This window comes from Natrix helvetica, assembly GCF_964273705.1.
Source record: "Natrix helvetica genome assembly, chromosome: 5".
NCBI lineage: Eukaryota > Metazoa > Chordata > Lepidosauria > Squamata > Natricidae > Natrix > Natrix helvetica.
The window spans coordinates 59,239,956-59,261,290 of NC_138551.1; the positions used below are offsets into that span (position 1 = coordinate 59,239,956).

Genomic DNA, 21,335 nt, shown 5'->3' on the forward strand with positions numbered 1-21,335 from the left:
ATGCTCAATCTTCTAAATTTTGCAGTTGCCCAGAATGATTAAGGTCATTATTTTAAACATATAAGGAGATACAAATCCATTGTCAAAAACATCAAGTGGACAGAAAAATAAAATTTGAATAAAAATGACTAATTCTATTGTAGTCTAATTATGAAGCATAGAAATAGATTATTATGAAATTTTCCAAACACGTTATTTAATTATGTTGTATGGTTTCTTGACTTGCACTGTTCTAAGTTGAACACTGTCAGTTTTACCCACAGAGTGCTTTTTAATATATTTTTTGGAATTTTATTTTATCATTTTTTCTGTTTGTCCTTTAAACACCTGATTTTGGATAAGCTCAGTTTTTACCATTCATTATACATTAAAGCAGGAAAATAGATTTCAATGAATAATTATCTCCCCACTTTCCTAAACTTTTTATTATTTTAACATTTATTAAGCTGACATATTAATCCAACATAGCAGACTGAGTGTTTTACAAATTATATAATATAATATTCATGCTATTTCATGTAGTAAAATATATTTTACTTTGTCCCATTCACCTGATTGATTGAACATTTCATGCTGCTATTATAGTTTTCAGTAGACGCATGAAAAACTATATGGTAGATGAAGGAGTCTATGGGACACTGCCATATATTATCTTGGTATTAAGAACTTGTTGCACGCACACACAAAAACACTAGCTAGTATATCTTTTAAGGTTGTTTGTCTTCCCAAATGACAGGGTTATTTTGTGTATAATGGAATATTTTGGACTGGTACACAAACATACTGTATATAAGTATAAGCAATATATTGCATACATGTTTCTTTTTTTGCATTTCTAAAATTAGCACCAATCAATTAATAATTGCAACCTAATTAAAAGTTGTTTGTACAACTTTTGCTGTTGAAAACATGCTTCTGAGAAACAATTTTATTTAACCCTTTAAATTGTCTATAATATGCACATGGCATAGTTTTATATGGTATGAAACTGTTGTATCTTAATGAAGAGTTCTTTTTCTGAGGATTTTCTATACAAAATAGTTGTTGGGATATTGTTTTATTTGAACAAAATCACATCTGATAGATTCATTTATCAGCATATTTACATTCACTTCTAAATAAATTTCACATTTGCCCGAGTTTCCAAGTTTCTTTAAAGCTATAAAATATATCATGACAATATATGCTCTGGCTTCTTATGTGTTCAACATAAAGATTGTATATTTCTCTTTTAATATATACACTATATATCCATATATAAAATTACTACTTTCAGATTTATAGTGCAATTCATGGACACTTCTTAAACCGAGAGAAAAATAATGGATCACTTAGTTACAAGTTTAGTGAACAGTTTGAAGAAGAACCCATATATCTAAAAGAATCTGGATGACACAAAATCTTTGTTTAGACACTTTGAAGATTATCTTGCTGTTTTCTTATGTTTATCCTCTATACCTTCTTGACAACACATCTGTCAATTTTTTGTGTAACTGGAATCTCCAGCCCTGACTTCCTCTGCACTTCATTCTCAAATGTGATTTGAAAACTTTAACTATCAACTCAAACTCTCTTGACAAATATTCACCTGCAGGAATGTCCTTATGTTGGGAATGGTCAAAATAATAAATATGGTTATCAAAAACACAGAATCAAAGTTCTGTAAAATTTCTGACTGTGAAAATCATTGACTATGTGAAAACTGACTCTTACAGTGATGACCATAATAACCCAGGAAAATATGCAGCTTCTTGGATATATAGTATCTTTCCCTTCCAATCCCAACTTTCTGTTCCCAAACTGTGTGCTTCCCTAGTAATGAGTCAGTGCATATTGAATAGAGTGAGCGTGAGTATAAAAACACTATTTGGAAGTGTTTTGGACATATAGAAAGAATGACTGGGAATCAAGTCATAGAGCAAATTTAGAATAAAATGACTGAGTCAAGAAAAAAGGGAAGGGAAAGAAAATTAGGACTGGACTGAATTGGTGAGTTTAAGAATCAAAAGCAATGCAAGAATTAGTGTCTGAATGTAAAAATAAGGATATATTGCAGGAATATGAAGAACAGAAAAGCTCAATTTCTTTTCTTTCTCTTACATCATGCCATTAATTTACTTGCTTATTATTACTTATTCCTTTTTTGAGTTTTCTTCATTCATTCATTCATTCATTCATACATTCAGTTTAACAAGTTTAAAAGCCTGCCCTCATGCAAAAACAACTTTGACAGTGTACAATAAAACTATAAAACAGGTAACATCTAAACTATTATTTTTTAAAAAAGAGAGCACAGTAGATATTAACAACAATGGAGTCACTTCAGTAAGCCCTGGGGTTCCCAGCCTGATGACACAGCCTGTGTTTGAGCACTTCTGAAAATCAACAGGGTTTGAATTAGCCTTACTGGGGGGGGGGGGGGGTGTTCCACAAGATGGGCGTCACAGCACAGTTTGTTGCTTTCCAGAAACAGGAATAGTATAGTGTGTAGTATCAGAGGTGGTATTCAATAGGTTCTGACCAGTTCTGGAGAACTGATAGTGAAAATTTTGAGTAGTTCGGAGAACAGGTAAATACAGGTAAATACCATGTCTGACTGTCCCTCCCCTATCTATTCTCTGCCTCCTGAGTCCTAGCTGATTGGGAGGAAATGGGGATTTAACCTTCCCCTGGAGTGGGAAGGGAATGGATATCTTATCCTTCTCCTGCCATGTTCACCAAGCCACACCCATCAAACCATGCCATGCCATGCCAACCAAGCCAAAATCCACAGAACTGGTAGTAAAAAAAATTGAATCTGGCCACTGGGTAGTATGTATGTATTTATGGATGGCAAAATATCAGTAACATTGCTAGAGACACGAAATAACCAGATGCTATAATGCCTTGGTAAGGGCACACTTGGAATACTGCATTCAGTTTGGATTGCCATGATGTAAAAAAAGATGTGGAGACTCTAGAAAGAGTGCAGATAAGAGCAACAAAGATGATTAAGGACTGGAGGCTAAAACATATGAAGAAAGGTTGCAGAAATTGGGTATGTCTAGTTTAATGAAAAGAAGGACTAGGAGAGACATGATATCAGTGTTCTGATATCTCAGGGGCTGCCACAAAGAAGAGGGAGTCAAACTGTTGTCCAAAGTACCTGAGGTAGGACAAGAAGCAATGGGTGGAAACTAATCAAGGAGAGAAGCAACTTAGAACTAAGGAGAAATTTCCTGACAGTTAGAACAATTAATCAGTGGAAATCCTTGCCTCCAGAAGTACTGAATGCTCCAACACTGGAAGTCTTTAAGAAGATGTTGGATAATCATTTGTATGAAGTGGTGAAGGATTTTCTGCCTAAGCAGTGGGTTGGACTAAAAGACCTCCAAATCCCTTCCAACTCTGTTATTCTATTATTCTACCTTTGAGGAATTCAATAAATGAGGGCATTGGAATAATAACAGAAAGACTTTACTGTTGCTGCAGGATCCTCATTTCCTACAGAACTAGTCATGGCTGCTGTTTGGCAGGATTGTCAGGCCTTCTAAGTTTTAACCTCTCTTATCATTATGGTTTTGGACATTTATCTTCCCAAAAAAACCGAGAAAATATGGTACACAGAATCTGCAAAGGAGGAAAATGATTGCAATGCAGGATGGTAAATTATCCTCAAGAGAACTCCTTACACCATCTAGAGGAACTTCTGAATGCAGTACATTGATGATTTTTCCACCTCTATTTTTGTAAATAATTGTTTATATATTCCACTGTATTTTTTTAACCTTGAAAATATTTTAAGTCCATTGTGGATTCGCTGTAGCAATTTTATCTAATTGGTAATAGATAAAAAGCAATTTGTAGTGGTGACTAAGTCCAAAGCCGCTTAATAGAAATCTAAACGTAATGTTCACATTCAGATATATTTTAAATCTTTAGGTTGCACTGTTTATTATATACTTTTGAATAGTGGCTGCAATGTGACCTATTTAATACATTTATGCTTTTCAGTAGCTATTTTAAGCTTTTTTGTATGTTTAGGCTATTTTTGCTTACTGACTTTTTCTTTTCAACGTTTCCTGTCTTGAAATCTCTTATACCAAAGCACTTATGAAAGCACAACAGCTGAGCTGCTACAGTTAAAAGAAATATAAGCCATTTATATTTTAAGTTCTTTTGATATGCCACATTTTTGTTTATTTTATTTAATATGTATAACTCATGGAAAAGCCTCTTCAACAGTTTCTTTGATGTCCAATGTGAGGCAGAGCCTGGAAAAAAAAAGGGGGAGTCCAGGAAATGTGGTCATTGACTGAATGAATATGCTTCAATTTGTGACAAAGCATTGCCAGTGTGTGTCCATTGTAGATGCAAGCGAGAATTAAGAGTTGATACATTGGTTACATTGAGATGAATCAGGAAGTTTTAGCCCAGAAATCTGTTTCAGAATATGAACTATGCAAGTCTTAAGTCAAATGAAAAGAGTTTTATATTCGCAATTGTTAAATGGAGAGGTATCGGCTGTGGAAGTGCTTCAAAAACCAGTCTAAATGGTAAAAAGTCTGATTTTTAAATGATTATAATCACTTACTGCCATAGGCCATAAAAATTAAAAAGGGTGTAAGTGCTGCTTCATGACAGAGATGGAGATACTAATTTTATATAAACATAAACTTACAGGATTAGCTGATTTATTCATGCCTGTGAATTACACTGTTGTTCTTTCTAATGAACAAGCCTATAACATTGGAGTCATTTTGTAGTTATTGTGGTATTCATTTTTTTTTCTTATGGATGCAGTATGTCCTCTTTTTAGCTTCATTGCATTTTTTTTCCAACTTGTTTTCAGTTTCCTGTTGGATTTGGATATGGATTTGATTGCCTTTTGTGTCTAATCCAACATGGATCTAAGAGAAACTTCATTTGTAATCCACTGGCACCAATTAGTTCGTCACAATGCGTTGCTATTTGGAAGCAATAGAAATTCTTAAGTAGATCATTATTCCCATAGAACTTTTTCCTGAAATGTTTTCTGTGAAATTTTGTAATTTTGATATTGGATTGTTTCCATTGAGGCTATGTCAGAAATTCTGGATTGAAATCCCTATAAATAAGTTTGGGATTTAAGAGAATCTGGCTACATGAACTCAATGACTTTGACCGTCATCCTTGATTTATCATTCTGCTCCAAGCACGACAACTTCATGACAGTTCATAATAGTATGGGTCATTGTGACTCATGACAAATTCGTATATAACAAAGATCTGTGTGCAACCTTTGTGTATTTTGTGCTATTTTGCAGTTGTTGCCACAGTGACGTAGCAACAGGGTTTCTTCTTTCAGAAAGAATATTTTGAAATTTAGCCATTATTATGACATATTTTATATGATGTTCCTATTAGGCTACTACTGGGTATGCTATACACTAACCAATATAATGTAAGAATCAAGACAAATAACAATTCATTTCTCCACAAAGAGCTATTTATTAAATAGGAATTTAAAGATGGAAATTCACATGATAGCTGCTCAATTGATAATGAATTCAGGAAATGACTGGATTATTTCAGAGAGAGAGTAAAAATTCTGCTGTCCTCTTTTACTCTTGGGATTTTTTTTACTGAGGTAGAAATTGATCAGAATTAATTGCTGGTTATTTTGGTTAATTTCAAATACCAAAACATGCACCAATAGAGGTTGAATTTTACTTCATTATTTAATAAATACTTCATTATTTAACTTCATTATTTAATAAATATTTGATATATATGGTTTTGTAAAGATAAACTCCCTCTTGATGCCACTAATTGAATATGTACTATATAGGCATTTCTTTTATACAGCTGAAAACATCAAAGCTTACAGCTTGGCTAAATTACAACTAATAAGTATAATTAACTTGTGGATTCATTCAGGAGTGGAATACCATTGTGTTTTACTCAGTTATGAAATCAGCCATAATGGTTCTTAATTGCTCACTGAGAAAGGAAAACAGTATGGTAGAAGAAAGGAATAAAGATGGTGTCACAACCCCTGGTATGCCCAAATATGGGAGGGAGCATACTGCTTCCCTTTTCTGTCTTTCAGCTCACCCTAGGAGCCGTCTAGGCAGAAAGCCATTTTTTATGTTGCCTTTGTTACATTTGTGTTGATAAATAAATAAAGGGAGACTAGTATAGATCTATTTCAAGCTATTTAGCTCTCATCAGCTAACCAGGTTCGATTCCCAGTGTGTGTATGCAGGTTTTGGCGTATCTATGTAATCTACGAAACAAATTGTAATCTACGAAAACAAATATATATGTATGTATGTATATACATACATACACACACACACACACACACACACACACACACTTTTGGATGTACAGAAGATCTCTCAGACGTAGAGATGGGAATTATTTTCTTACAGAGCATATAGAATTGGTACATGGATGCCATTTATATGAATTAAAACCTATGTGGAACTGTTCTGATCCTCACTGCATGCAATAGGTTGGTACCAAGGCAGGACTGCCAGTAAGATTTTGTGTAAAAATCAAATTTTTGCATTCAAATAAACCCCAATAAATCAGTTTTAAATTATACATTATTTTTATCATAAGACACACTAGTGGAGTTTCCTACTAAGGCCTGATGCTCAGCTAAATCTAGATTCTACACAAAAACCAGATAATCACAATAAATCAGTTGCAAACTATTTTTACCTTTGTAATACATACAATGTAATGTAATATATGGAAAAGCTTAGATTTAAATGAAGGCTTCTCGGTGGTCTCTGACTTTGGTTATTCTTGTAGACATTTCATAACTCAAACTAGATAACATTATCAATGTTAGTAGACAGTGAGGTTTGCTTTCATCTTTTTTACAGATGTAGATATAGAAAGGTATAGAAATATCTTTCTATTGCATTATGTAACACATAGTCGATTTTTTGTTACATGAATTTCCCGTCTTCTGGAGTTCAAGTTAATGTACATAGTTCTACCTCCAGCAATTTTCCCACAATCACAATCCAACGTGAGATAGGCCAGGTTGAAAGAAGGTAACTGGTCCAAAGTCATACAGTAAGTTTCTATGCCTAAAAATGACCATGGAACTGGTCCTCTACACTCTTAGTAGAACATCCTCACCACCACAGCATACTGGCTCTTCATATTCTTTTATTGTTTTCATGTTTTAATTGAGATTTATTTACTGAAAGATAGAACTGGGGATTATGGATCAATCATATCATACCGAAGATGCATGATTTGAAAATCTCTATTAATACTTTATTTATTTATTTTATTTATTTCTTGGATTTCTAAACCACCCCCTCTCCCAGAAAGGGACTCGGGGCGGTGTACAGTCAAATGCAGATAAAAATACAATAATATAAAACAGTTAAATACATTTGGATGGAGGAGATAAGGCTGTACAAGAAATAAATATACTATAAAAACCCTAAAAACATCCCCAATTAAAATACCCAAACCCAATTAAGATATATCCCCGGGAGGTAAAACTAAGAGAGTGGCAGGCCAGCTGATTGAAATAGGTGAGTCTTTAATTTTTGACGGAAGGAACGGAGGTCGGTGGTAGTTCGAATATCAGGGGGGGGGGTCATTCCAGAGGGTTGGGCCCATCACAGAGAAGGACCTACTCCTAGGTGTCGCCCGCTGGCATTGCCTAGCGGACGGCACCAGAAGGAGTCCCTCCCTGTGTGAGCGGATAGGTCGCAGGGATTTGTTCACAACTGGGAAGAAAACAGTTTAAGGACAAGCAGAGAGAACTGTACTGTGCAATAAAAATGAAATGCAGAACTTAAACTGCAAATATGCTTCATAGTCAAGTATCTAGTTGACACTATCCACAATGACACAGTCTGTTATTTCTTTGTTTTTCATGTCACATTGTTGTCCCCCATGGCTGTCAGATGGAAAGCTCCAGGGATCTAAAGAGAATTCAGGTTGCTGGGTCTAGTCAACAGAACAACCAAGGGACATTACCTGTTTATGTTTCTTTCTCTTTGTTGAGAATTTAATGTCATGGAAATCCTTCATGTGCACATGTTTTCTGTGAACTTCACATAACATGGGGCAGTAGAAGGACTTCACAAAAAATGTCTGCTGTTTTTGTAGTGTCAAAAATACCAAGTTTTTTTTTCTCTGCAGCATGATATTTAGCCTGAGGACTTTTCAGTCTCAATAGTATCACAACATTACAAATCACTAGAAAATTACAAAGGAGTTCAGGAGGAAGTGGTAACACTCAGGATATTCATAAATTATCACATGTCTGACAGCAGAGTTTAAAGCACTATTTTTAAAATGTTCTTCTATTTATGTTGTAAATGCAAAGTGCCTGCTTTAGTGTAGCAGTATTTAAATGTCTGAGGCATGGCAACCTGTCCTAATGCCCTCTAGCATTTCATCAAAAAAACTGAAAAAGCATTATTTGGGGCAAAGATTTAGAGTGTAAAGAAAAAATGAAATCATTTGGATATTGTATAGATTAGCGTTTTTTGTTCCCAGATAGCAGACATTTGGGAACTCTTCAGGAGTTAAATCACCGTATGTTTAATTTGCCTTAATCACTGCTAGAGTTCTTTTTTTCCAATTCTGCAGGTTTACTTAATTTTTTTTATTTTATCTTACCCTTTCTCTGAGTTCAGAATAGTATAATGTCCTTCATTTTTTCATGTTATGTAAAATAGATTACAAGGAACAATACATTGGCAGATATATTGGAAAGAGATTGGAAACAAATATCCAAATGTTCTGGAACTCCTGTGCTGGCTGGGAATTATAAAAGTTGCAGTGCCAACTGTATCTGGAATCATGGTGTTACAGAAGACTGTTATAATTACTATGCCACACTAAGTTACAATATTCCAAAGAATATGCAAAAAACTCGGCTTCATGATTATTATAATAATAATAATTTTATTTGATTAGCCGCAACCCTCTCCCGAAGGACTCGGGGCGGCGTACAATCAAAACGGATAAAAATACACATAAGACAAACATATATACAAAAAGAACAGAGATATATACATATGTGCATGGAGGAGAGTTGACTTATAAGTGAAAGACAGTTAAAAACACAATTTAAAATCCCCTTAAATAAAATTACTAAATTAAAAAACCCATCAGGAGCGTTACGAAGTTATGGTTGAGCCAGGCCAGCTATTTGGAAAAGGTGGGTCTTGAGCTTGATTATGCATTTGCTAGGCAATGGTCAGATGTAAATCTCAAATATAGTCACATAAATCAAGTGCAGAAATACTGTTTTTTGTATGCTAGTGTGGCAGCAATAATTAAAATGTCAAGAATGTCTGGGATAACCACTGCAAGCTTGAAATTTAGCAGCATTATTATAGATATAAAAATGTCAAGAATATCTGGGGTAACCACTACAAGCTTGAAATTTAGCAGCATTGTTATAGACCTAAGAGTCGCATGATGTTTAGTTATCTCTGAACTGCACTCTAGAATGTGCCCATGCAACTCATGTGTTCAGATGATGCATTCTGACAGCTCCAACTAATTGTGAAGTAAGGTGGAAGAGAAGTCATAAAGAAGTCTTTTCTGTGCCCTAGTACTCTGATTTAAAGCAAGGGATGATAGTTGGGGAATTCTGGGAGTTGAAGTCCACAGTTCTTAACGTTGCCAAGGTTGAATATTCCTGATTTAAAATGTTTCTATTGTTGGATTTATTATTTATTTTCTCTGTTTATTGGTTTAGTTTTGATTGTTATGTTGCACCTATCATTTTTTCCCTGTGTTATAAGGGTCTGCATACTGTTTAGAAGTATTAAATGGCAAAAAAAAATGCAATATAAACAAATCCCAAAGTGGTTTTTCAAGAGGCAATTGACTTTCTTGTTTTTCTTTGAAGATATTTTGCTTCTCATCCAAAAAGCTTCTTAAGCTCTGACTGATTGGTGGGGAATGGAATAATTTGTATTCCTTGCAGACAGCTGGTCATTTCCTTTTTTTTAAACAGCCCTCTCTCAACAAAGGGGGAAGGATATGGCATCATCTATCTCCAGTCTACAGCACAGTCCTTTCAATAGTTCCAAGAAGACCCCACACACCTATTTGCACTACTCAGGTGATCCCAGGGACTCAGATAAACTTCCAAGTGGCCTCAATGGCTCTCTAAGAGAATGCCAGCTATCTGCAAGGAATATAAATCCTTCCATTCCCCACCACCCTGTTAGAGCTGAAGAAGCTTCTTGGATGAGAAGTGAATTGTCTTTAAAGAAAAACAAGAAAGCCCAGTTGCCGCTTGAAAAAGCACCTTTGAGACTACGATGACCTGGATGACCAAGAATATCCATAGACAATATAAAGAAGTGTCTATCAAGTATTATTTAGAAGATTATGATTTGCTGTAAAAAAAAGGGAAGGCAGGAAGTAGTATTCCCTTTCAGTTCTCATAAAATTCCTAAAGGATTTAGGAGGAAAAATTTGGAGAATAGCCTTCATTTGCTGCATTACATATAGTTATGCACTCTATAGCATTTTGCAAGGGGTTGTCAGTTAGTTTTTTAAATCTGTATCTGCCAATATAGCATATTTTCCTATATAACAAACTTTTTCAAGACAACTGTATTTCAGTTATATATTTTTCTAGGAGTAATTCTGAATTATGCATGTATTTAAGGTTGCAGTTCCTTCTTAACTAATGAAATTGTAAGGAATGTACCGGAAAGTTTGGATAATCATATTAAAAACTAAGGCATAGTGTCAGAACTTAGTTGATCTTGACTGATCGCAGAAGCTAAGCATTTCTTGGTCTTAGGCTTAGAAGCTAAACAATTTAATTCTTAGCATGAAGGAACATCTTAAAAGTATAGGTCTCTTGGGTAAAGTTAGGAGTTAGAGTCCCATAAAAAGACACGTAGAAAATCACTTCTGTAACATTTTAGAAAACTGCATGGATGAAGTCACCAGAAGGATAATTTTGGTTTAATTGTTTTATGATACTAGCGCTTATCAGATTGAAACATTTAGACTTTGGTTCCTGACACTTCAAAGGAATTATTTATAATGGCTCATGACTGATTACCTAGGACTGCAGTATATGTGTCAGGTTATGTGCTATTATGTGCTTTTTGTGTTTGTATTTTATTCACAAGCCGCTGGTTGACTAGCCTTATTTAAAAGAAATAAAGTGACTTATCTTGCCTTTAGTCTTGAGACTTATATTTCTACTATTTGATGTTGTAGAGTATCAATCTAAGGATATTATTTCCAAATTTGCAGTTCTGTAAACGAAAGATGTATTTTATTCACAAGCCGCTGGTTGGCTAGCCTTATTTAAAAGAAATAAAGTGACTTATCTTGCCTTTAGTCTTGAGACTTATATTTCTACTATTTGATGTTGTAGAGTATCAATCTAAGGATATTATTTCCAAATTTGCAGTTCTGTAAATGAAAGATGTGTGTTTATATCTGTATATTCTGAAAAAATGAATCACAAGATTTCTAGTGTTGAATGGAAACTTTCCAGAAGATAGTTAAAATGTACCAAAAATGATATTTATAGTTCAGAGGTTCATTGCTATTGCTCATTCTGAACATTAATAAAACAATTTCGTGATAGCCAATTTCGTTGGTATAATGAATATGGATAAGAAAGTTCATTTTTTAAAAAGAAACCAATAGCTATTGAATTCCTTTGGGATGCTAAATACAGAAAATGAATGCTCAGTAGAAATCGTAGTAAAAGTTTTGTACTGATAATGTCCTATGCACAATAATGATAATTTTATAAATACAAGCTATTGTTTTTCAATTAATTATACATTACAATATAATAAAAGTTATAAGAGTCTAGATTAGTGAATTTGATTATGTTAATTATTAATATTGAGATGAGGCACCTGCCTGATATCTGCACAATAGAGCCCCTGAAATCCTGCAGTAAGCAAATCCTGGATGTCAATAGCCACTCTTCTCCTCCTTTCTTGATTCTTTCCTGGTGCAGAACCTGAAGTCTGGCTGGATCAGGGTGCCCTAGAACAAGAGAAGCAATAAGAGAAAGATTGTACAGTTTATTGAACTCTGATTCTACAGAGAAGAAACAGCAAATTTATAACTTACATTTGACTTCTTCTGCACATTTTCTAAATTTTTCTCATATTTATTTTTTGCAATAATATTTCTCTTATATACATTTCTTTCCACCCATATCCTTTTTCACTTCATTACTCCACCAAGTGCCCTTTAAAATTGCAGCTATCATTATTATTATAATAATGTATATATTTGTATATATATATATATATATATATATATATATATATATATATATATATATATATATATATATATATATATATATATATATATATATATATATATATATATATATATATATATGTATATATTTGTATAAGCATAACATATTTTGTTAGTTAACTACACCTTTGTAATTCTTCTTATGTTATTCCATGTAGGTTCCATTCCCTCTTTCTTTACATCTATTCCCCATTCAGTGGGAATATCTGTTTGCATTACTTGCTGGCTGGGGAATTCTGGAAGTTGAAGTCCACAAGTCTTAAAGTTCCCAAGTTTGGACACCCCTGCTTTAAGTTCTTTCCTTTTCTTGCTTTTCTGTGACGACTCCCCAAAAAGTCTGTTTCACCAACCTTTTATTTTTATTGTTTTTTCAGTCTTTTATTCTAAATATTCTGATCAATCATGTTTTTACATTTACATTTATTCCTTTTCCATGTATACAGATGTATTCAATAGCACATAAATTGACTGCCCCTTTTATTCTTGCTGGCACTCTTCTTCTAGTTTCTACGCACAGAGGTGATGCTGGTCTTATACTTCCCTTTTTAGAAGATACCTTATGGATAAACTCCAAGTAGATAAATTCTGTTTAATAACCATTGCTTTCTGCCAAGAGATAGATAACTCCAGCTGTTTATTATCTTAAGGACATTGCAGGGTAGAACTGTAAAATCACAATTTTATGTTAAGGGATGTGATAGTAATTAAATCTATGGTCATTTACTCTCTCTAGAGCTACCTTTTTAGTACTTTATAATATTAATATATTAAATTAGAACTTAAGTGTCTCAGCATCTCTGTGTTTTAGAAATGTCACCATAATTTAACCAATTGTTCTAGTAAATTAGTCAATTAATGTTCTAAATTTCTTTTACTATCTTGTCACTTTATTGGTTATTTAGTTTATTTTATTCTAATAGATCTATAAAATTGTATGCAATTTTTGTTGCTGGCTGTAATAAAAAGAATTGAATTGTCTAACATCTTTTTGGAACAGACCTTACATATCCCTCCTGGCAAATGTATTAACTGGTTATTTTAGGGGTATTGTTTTTAACTTATTGTGTGTGTTTTAGGGGTTCAAAATCCTATATTTATATATATTGCTTTGTACAGTTCTTTTAATTCCATTTTTAACCTCCTCCATTCTAACTGTACATATTCAATTTTATTGTATTTTGATATATTTGGCATGGACTGTACACCGCCCCGAGTCCCTTTTTGGGAGAGGGGGCGGTCTAGAAGCATGAATAATAAATAAATAAATAAATAAATGCTTACCAAACAATTTCCCTTCTCAGTCATCCTCCAAATAGCCATTGAAATGTTGAATGACTTTCAATGGTAATGTATCATCTTGTGATACATTCATCATGCTTACAAAATCACTTTTTCCTATGCATTTCATTTATTCATAAAAGGCTTTTTATTAAGGTAGACAAGGAATAAACTAGGTTATCAGCTTTCATTGATCTCATGTCATGTGCAGCATTTCCTGCCAACAGTAAAGACAATAGTGCTGGTTTTGCTACTTTTAGGCCAGTTTGCCACTACTGCAATAAAAACTGATTTAACCCTAGACATGCTCACATACAAGCTAGGATCTCTGATCTGCAGGCTATTCTGCAAACCATCATCTTGTTTCCCCTTATTAACTAGAAAGTACATTTGCCATATGCAGACACACTGACGTTATAGTGCCATATATTACACTACGAAACACTAATGCACTCAGGATACAGAAATAGTTAATTAAAATATGCGAACCTCGGGAGAATAATGGCTGAATGAGGCAATATAAAAATGTAGAATTTTGAAAATGTTCCTTTAACTGTGTTCCTATTGTAGTGTGGAAAGTTTTTCAAAACAAGATTCTGTTGCATAAAAAGCCTGCCACCATGTCACCATTAAACAGCAAATTGCAGACCACAGAGAACATATCTCCTTCATGTAGAAAGTGCCTGAGAACCTTGTGAAATTGAAATGTTCTTTAAGGTTGTCAGGTTAGTTGAGGTCATGATTATGTAAAGCTGGACCATAAAATAAAGAAACCACGTGTACCTTTTTTGGATTGGCTGGAATTTATTTATTTAAGAAAATGTATCTGGCTGCCCAATTGGTAAGCCATCCAGAGTCTCAATGGCTCCGGGTGGCTTACAAAGATAAAAACCCAATACAAAAACCAGTAACACAAAATTAATACCCCGTCACCTTTTTACCTAGGTTTACCTTGTTTATTTGAGTGAAAAGGATGCATTAGGGTACAAAAATTACCATTGAATAAGTTCTTTCATATAAAAAATATTTTATAATGTTCATTAATACTTTGAATAGAGATGAAACCATTCCAGAAAATTGCAGGCTGCTATATAACAAAAGTTTCTTCAGTGTATTTTTCTTTACTTTTCATCAACTGAATTTAGAAAATGTATTTATTAAAGTCTTTTTTTCTTTTCAAGTTTTGTAATTTTTAATATCCTTTTAGTTATGGCTAGCCTAATATTACTTTAGATTGAGTTCTTGTGAAAAGCCTGGTATAAGCCTGGTGTAATATTTGCAAATGGATTCTGTGCCGGTTAAATGGGAAAAAAGTGTACAGAGGGACTTTCTCCCCAACACACACAAATGTATTAGAATTAAGTAGGTAAATAGGCATTGCTGTCTGGCTCAAATTGCATAGTTGTCCAACCTTGAAATTTGAGACAGGAATTTAACTAAATATATCCTTGAAAATATACCCATATTCTATATTGCTTGACTTCATTAATTCTTTTAATTTGTTATCACTCTAAAGTATAGTTCTAAAGTGTTCTAAAATAACTTACGACTTTTATAGACATTCAGTGAAAGAATCTAATTTATTAGAAAGTCTCTCATAAATTGTGTTGTTGTGATGCTCCAAGTTTTATCCCTCACATGCAAATATGATTACCACTGTAGAGCAAATGACCTTTCTCATAAATTCTCTTTGAATGGAAGAAAATTACTGAACAAGTCAGGTATTTAAAATTCACCGACAGCTTTTTATGACAGCGTACTTGTAAAACCAGCAGACAAACTGACTAAATTTCAAATGATACCAATTATATATGACATTTCTTTTAACATTACATTATGAAGAATTTAGCATTTAACTGGTTGCATTAAATATGTATCATTTTCTCCTTTTTTTTTCATCAACATCCTACAAGAATATTATCTCTGAATAAATTCAAGAATTGTGGTTGTGTCCAATATTTCCATTCCAACTGTCATAACAAGAGTGCTTCACTATTTGGAGATGCATAGTATGCCTGTCAGAGTTTGTTACAGTTCAGTGATGCATGGTGAAGTGTAAGGGACACAGAGGGATCCTACATAGCTGACAGTATAAATTCAGTGATGATGCTTCACAATTATTTCTTCTCCAAGGTCAGCATAAAGAAGAGTATGTAGAAATCACAGGGCCAGAGCCTAGATTGGCAAGTTGAAAAACACCCCAGAAGAAAGCAGTGGCAAACCACATCGGTATTGCTGCCAAGAAAACTATATGGGCATTTCCATGAAATCACCAGCAGTTGTGCTCACCTCAAGGGAGTTTTCACTTACCAGTTCACTGGCTAAAGGACACATCTTAAAACTCTGCTTCACTTTTTCTTCATATGACTAGAATTAATTACATAGAACTGTATTTCAGCAGGGCTGCATAGGAATATAATTTCAAAATACTTTGACTTGAAACATCTTTTTTTGTATAAATTATGTCTCTTTTTTTTTTTTGCTTTCCTGATTTGTCAACTATGAATTCTTCTACCATAAGTAGGGGTCTGTCTCAAATGTATGAATCATTATATATAAGCAGGTAAAACTAACCATACGTTAATTTTAATAAAAAATTATAACTTAAAAAAATCATGTAACAAAGAAGAACACATGAAGAGCTACTATTCAGGGAGTTAGAAATGCTAAACCTTTTAGAATAGTTCATATTATCACATGTTGCAGGATGAAGGCCTACTACTATTTGTAAGATTAAAGTGACATATATCAGAGTTTGGGCAGTATGACTATTGTTATGAGATAAACTCAGATCTGGTCAGGAGAAAAACACAGCACACAGAGCCTTTAGACAATTAATAGTGGTTTACATATAGATATATACAGACATGCACATGGTAGATAAATTCCTTACCACTCAGCTACAGACACAAGGAGAGAGATGAGATACACGAGAAAGAGAGCAACATCTTCTAATGGCATCCTATATAGAGACATCTCTTAAAAGAGAAATGACTTGTCTGGACCCCATCAGAGTCTTAAACTGGAAATACTTATATTGCTGAATCATCCTTATTGCATCAGCTTACAATTTACAGCTTACAACCTTACATCAGGTGGCAGCTATTAAATCCTCATTACCTGACAACATATTTTAACTTAATTTGGCATACAATTGAAACATGATAAGGCTCTTTCAATTTCCTTAAGCATGCAACAACATAAGTATTGTTTGGTCACATGTATTCATGAACATGGTTCATGTTCATGTTTGTTCATATATATTAGGACAACAACCGATCTCCGCTCCTTCCGCACGAAACTCAAGACCCACCTGTTCCAACTAGCCGGCCTGGCCTGAATTATAGCTATTCTAATCCCTCTGGATAAAATTTTAAATTAGGTTTGACTTTGGGTGTTTTAATTGTTTTTAATTGCTTCTTGCTGTTTTTAATTAATTGATTATTTATTTATTATGTGTTGTATAATGCTTTTTGTATATCTCCTCCTTGTTATTTATTTGTTGTGTAGTAAATTGTACGCCGCCCCGAGTCCCTTGGTGGAAAGGGTGCGGCATATAAAATGGATTAATAAATAAATAAATAAATATTCACCTGCAAACAACAGGGATACAGCTTTGAAACAGTTATGCGAGCCTTTCATGACTTTTCTGCTTTAACACTTCAGTGCTTTCTTTAAGCTGATTTTTTAAATGCTTTGCACAGCACTGCAAATTAAATAAACTGCGAAGTTGATATAATTTTAGACCGTAAATGCACATATTCTATGTTGTGATCTAACGTGCATGTGAATAAAACAATATTCCCGTTGTTTTATTCTGCACAGCATTCTGGACCAAATAAAAAGTAAACAATCTCAACCCCCCCCCCCCACATACACACTCCACTCTATAAATCTATATACTGATAATAAGTGGTCCTTTGGAAAGTAATCAGCTGCAAGCACATGCATATAATAAAAAATATATGTGGAAATTAAACAATTAGATTTTTCCATCATGAAATATGAACCTAACAGTTGCTCTTTCCTATTCCAAAATTTAGTTTATTCTTAGTAATGTTGGACTAATGTTTTTTCTCAAATAATACAACTTTAATATTTTAAAAATATCCATTTTTTTCCTGTTAGGTATATCATAACCTATTTCCAAATGTTTCTGTTCCTTTAAAATTTCTGGAAAAAGAAATATCAAACTACCATGGAAGTTCTGGCATTATAAACTGTTTATTATCATTTTAAAAAATAATGGTGCCAAAAGGTAATAATTTCAAAGAAGTATATATAAAATCAATGAAACAAAATGTTAAACCTAATATTCTAAAGTAGTAGACACCGCGTTAATTACCCCATGTTACCTCCTAATCATATATTAATATATATTCATTACTGTAAAAGTTTGAGATAAGAGTATACTTACATGTCATAATTTTATTTGCATCACAAAATGATTATTATAAAAGTTATTGTGTATAACTCTGTTAAATGAAAGTTTTATTACTACTATATATTGAACTAAATCAAACATGCCATAGACAATTCCTGAGCTTTATTGAAATAAGGTATTAATATTGGCAGTTATTTTTTAAAATTATTTGTGTTTAATAGTTTCATTTACTATTCCTTAACTATACTGTATGGAGACATGATTTGTATAGACAGTTTATTCTGTTACAAAAGATAGTATTTACGCTGGATGATTTCAGGTCATGTTTCTATTATATAAAAAATGTTTTGTCCCAAAAATATTTATTAATAAAGGCATTCACTCTGTGTCCAACATTTTCATAGACTTAAAAAAAGAGTTTAACATACACAATTAAAACAATCTTTCAACTTAAAGAAAAAGAAAAATAACAAGTGGAAAAGTACAAACTAAAAATACAAATTAAGGTAAAAAAGAGAAAATAGAGAATAATACTACTTTATATAAAATATAAATGCATACTTTAAGGTATATAGTTTGGTAATAAATACACTAATCAATACAAATTATTACTATAAAATGTTGCCTAATCTATGCCATAAAAGCACACGTTGAGGCATCCTTTGAATAATCAAAAATGTTATCATTTCCAAAACAGAGAGATAACAATTTTCTGACAAATATATAAATACAATACAATAATATCATATCATATGTCCCAATATGTTTGACCCAACGATAATTCCTGGTAAACAGTAAAATTCCTGTTTTGATTTATAATTTCCTGTGATGTTAATACCTCAAACTTTTAAACATTTTTCCATAAATGTTCTTATATACACTCTCTCCAAAAGATATCAAATGTTACCATATCATATAGATCAGTGAATCCTAATTTATTTTTACATCTACAACATAGAAAATCAGAAGTCTATTCTCTCAGGGAGGCTAGTTCACTGAATAGAGTGGGGTTTTTTTTAATGAATGAATTTTAATACCTTTTGATACCATTCAAACATTTTTAAAGACATGAATTTTATTGGTGGGCATTAGGAAAAAGTCTAGTTCTTTAGTCCATATTTAAAATATATAATAAACATCCACTTAAAAAATATTCTTGTGCTTTTGATAGAGATACCAATTATCATACCAATTTATAAAAAAGGTAGAAATGACCCAGGCAATTATATACCCATTAGTCATATAAGTCCAATAAACCTAACCTAACCTAACCTTGTCTTCTAAGCATTATTAGTAAACTGTATGCCAAACACCTAAATTATAAACTTCAAGATTGATTAATTTCAGGGGAATAATCAAAGACAAACAAGCCGGTTTTAGAGAAGGAAGATCTATGGTGGATCATATCTTGGTACTCCACCATTTAGTACAAAAATACACATATAAAAAAAATCCTCTCTTTTGGTGGCCTTCCTTGATTTTAAGCAGGCCTTTGATTCAATATCCAGGATCACCCTCTGAGAGAAATTAAAATGCACCACTATCAATAAACGCCTCCTCTTCCTCATACAAAAATTGTATGCTAATTCCACCTTGAAAGTGAGGTGCAATCCCCAAGGGAGTTTAACCGGCCCAGTAAGGGTACAAAAAGGGGTACGGCAGGGTTGCATCCTGTCCACCTCCCTCTTTAACTTTATATTAATCCCCTGATTGATCTCTTACAGAACCCTGATTTCCATCCTCCTAACCTAGCACAACGCAAAGTGCCGATTTTCTTATATGCTGATGATGCCGCTATCATTTCACAAACCCCTGTAGGACTGAAGAGAGCAATTAGGGCAACACTCGGCTATTGCAGGCAAAACAAGCTGGTCCTTAACTTTTATAAATCAAAAAATTTAGTTTTTGCTAAAAGACCAAGCCAATACTCCCGGAAAATAGAAGGACATAGTTTGAAACAGGTTAGAACATTTAGATACCTTGGGGTGGTTTTCCACTTGCAAGGGACATGAAAGGCACATCTGGATCACACATTGCAAGTAGTCATTAGGTCTCAAATGCAATTAAACATTTCTTTTATACAGGTGGAGGTCAGTTAGTACCTGCTGCCTTAAAACTTTTTCAGGCCAAAACATTGGCACAAATTCTATATGGGGCACAAACAAGAATCCTTGCAAAGAAAGACTTGCTAGAAACCATACAAACCAAATTCCTGCGAGCTATATTAGCTGCACCCAAATTCAGGTAAGAGCCTGGAAGATGATGATCATTCCTTGGCTTAAAATGCATTTCTTTCCAGAGGGACTATCCCCACTAGTGTTGACTGACAATTTCCCCTCCCCCTGGAAACAGGCAATTGATCACAAGCTGGCCTCTTGTGGGCTCTCACCAGTATTCTTAATGTCCCTAGGCTTTGATCAAGCAAAGTAAGTAGTAATTAACAAAATGAAGGACATGGAGTTCAAAGAAGAACTAAATAGGTTGCTTCTCCACAGTAGGGACAAAATCAAACAGGGTGTGTGGGAATCGGCAAGATATCTAAATGACCTGATCTTCCCAAAACAAAGAATAGCTTTATTCAGAGCCAGATTTAACATTCCTCCTTCAGCACTCCTCCAAGGCAGGTATAAGAGAACACCTATAGCAGAATGGGTTTGTATATGTGGTAAAGGAGAAGTGGAAGATAATTCACATGTTCTATTACACTGCAACAGTGATGTGCGGTGAGGGTTATGGCTGGGGAGGCTGGTGACATCATCAGGAAGGCGGGGAATGGGACGTGTGCAGGAGGCTGAGACAGCCTCCGCCTCCAGCACACGTGGTCCCATTCTTCCTGAGTGAACATTAAGGGGACCGCGGAGTGCACTGATCCGCGTAGCATTGCTTCCTCCACCGGCGCCAGTCCCTTCCCCCCCACTCCTTCAAGGTCTCCCACCAACCCAAAGCCCGATCCCCAGCTCCCTCGGGCAAGGCTTGAGCGGGGTGAATGGGAAAGCAACGAAAGGGGCTGCGCTTTCACCCCGCTCAAGCCTTGCCGCCTGCAGCCACCGCCCGCCCTCGCTGCCCCTTTCGTTGCTTTCCTGCCCGCCCTCGCTGCCCCTTTCGTTGCTTTCCCGCCTGCCTCTAAGGCGCGCCAAAGCCTCCTTCGTCCCCCCCAGCGCGTGCACTTTTTATTTCCCGCGACACCCCCCCCCCATTTCGGGAAAGCTTTCCCCATTGCCTGGTGGGTGAGGGGGGTGGCTCCTCTCCCCCCACTCCCTCCGTCCCTGCCTCTCTCCTCAGCCGCAAAGCTCCGTCCGCGCGACTCACTTCTAAGGCGGTGGTTGGAGAGGCGCGCAAGAATGGCGAGCGGTTTCCCACCAAAGCGGCGTTGTGCGCGCAAGAAAGAAAAGTC

The 21,335-nt window shown here is 34.5% G+C and overlaps 1 protein-coding gene and 1 long non-coding RNA gene across 2 annotated transcripts in view; one reads left to right on the forward strand and one right to left on the reverse strand.

Moving 5' to 3' along the window:
• ATRNL1 (attractin like 1) overlaps nt 1–21,335 on the forward strand; it is a 536,103-nt gene that overhangs the window by 272,910 nt on the left and 241,858 nt on the right. The gene's annotated exons all lie outside the window — the stretch shown is intronic.
• On the reverse strand, nt 11,864–16,627 carry LOC309392405. Its single transcript, XR_014175438.1, has 3 exons — nt 16,451–16,627; nt 15,868–15,924; nt 11,864–11,994 (listed from the first exon to the last, which is right to left on the reverse strand). It is a non-coding gene; the product is annotated as an uncharacterized lncRNA (long non-coding RNA).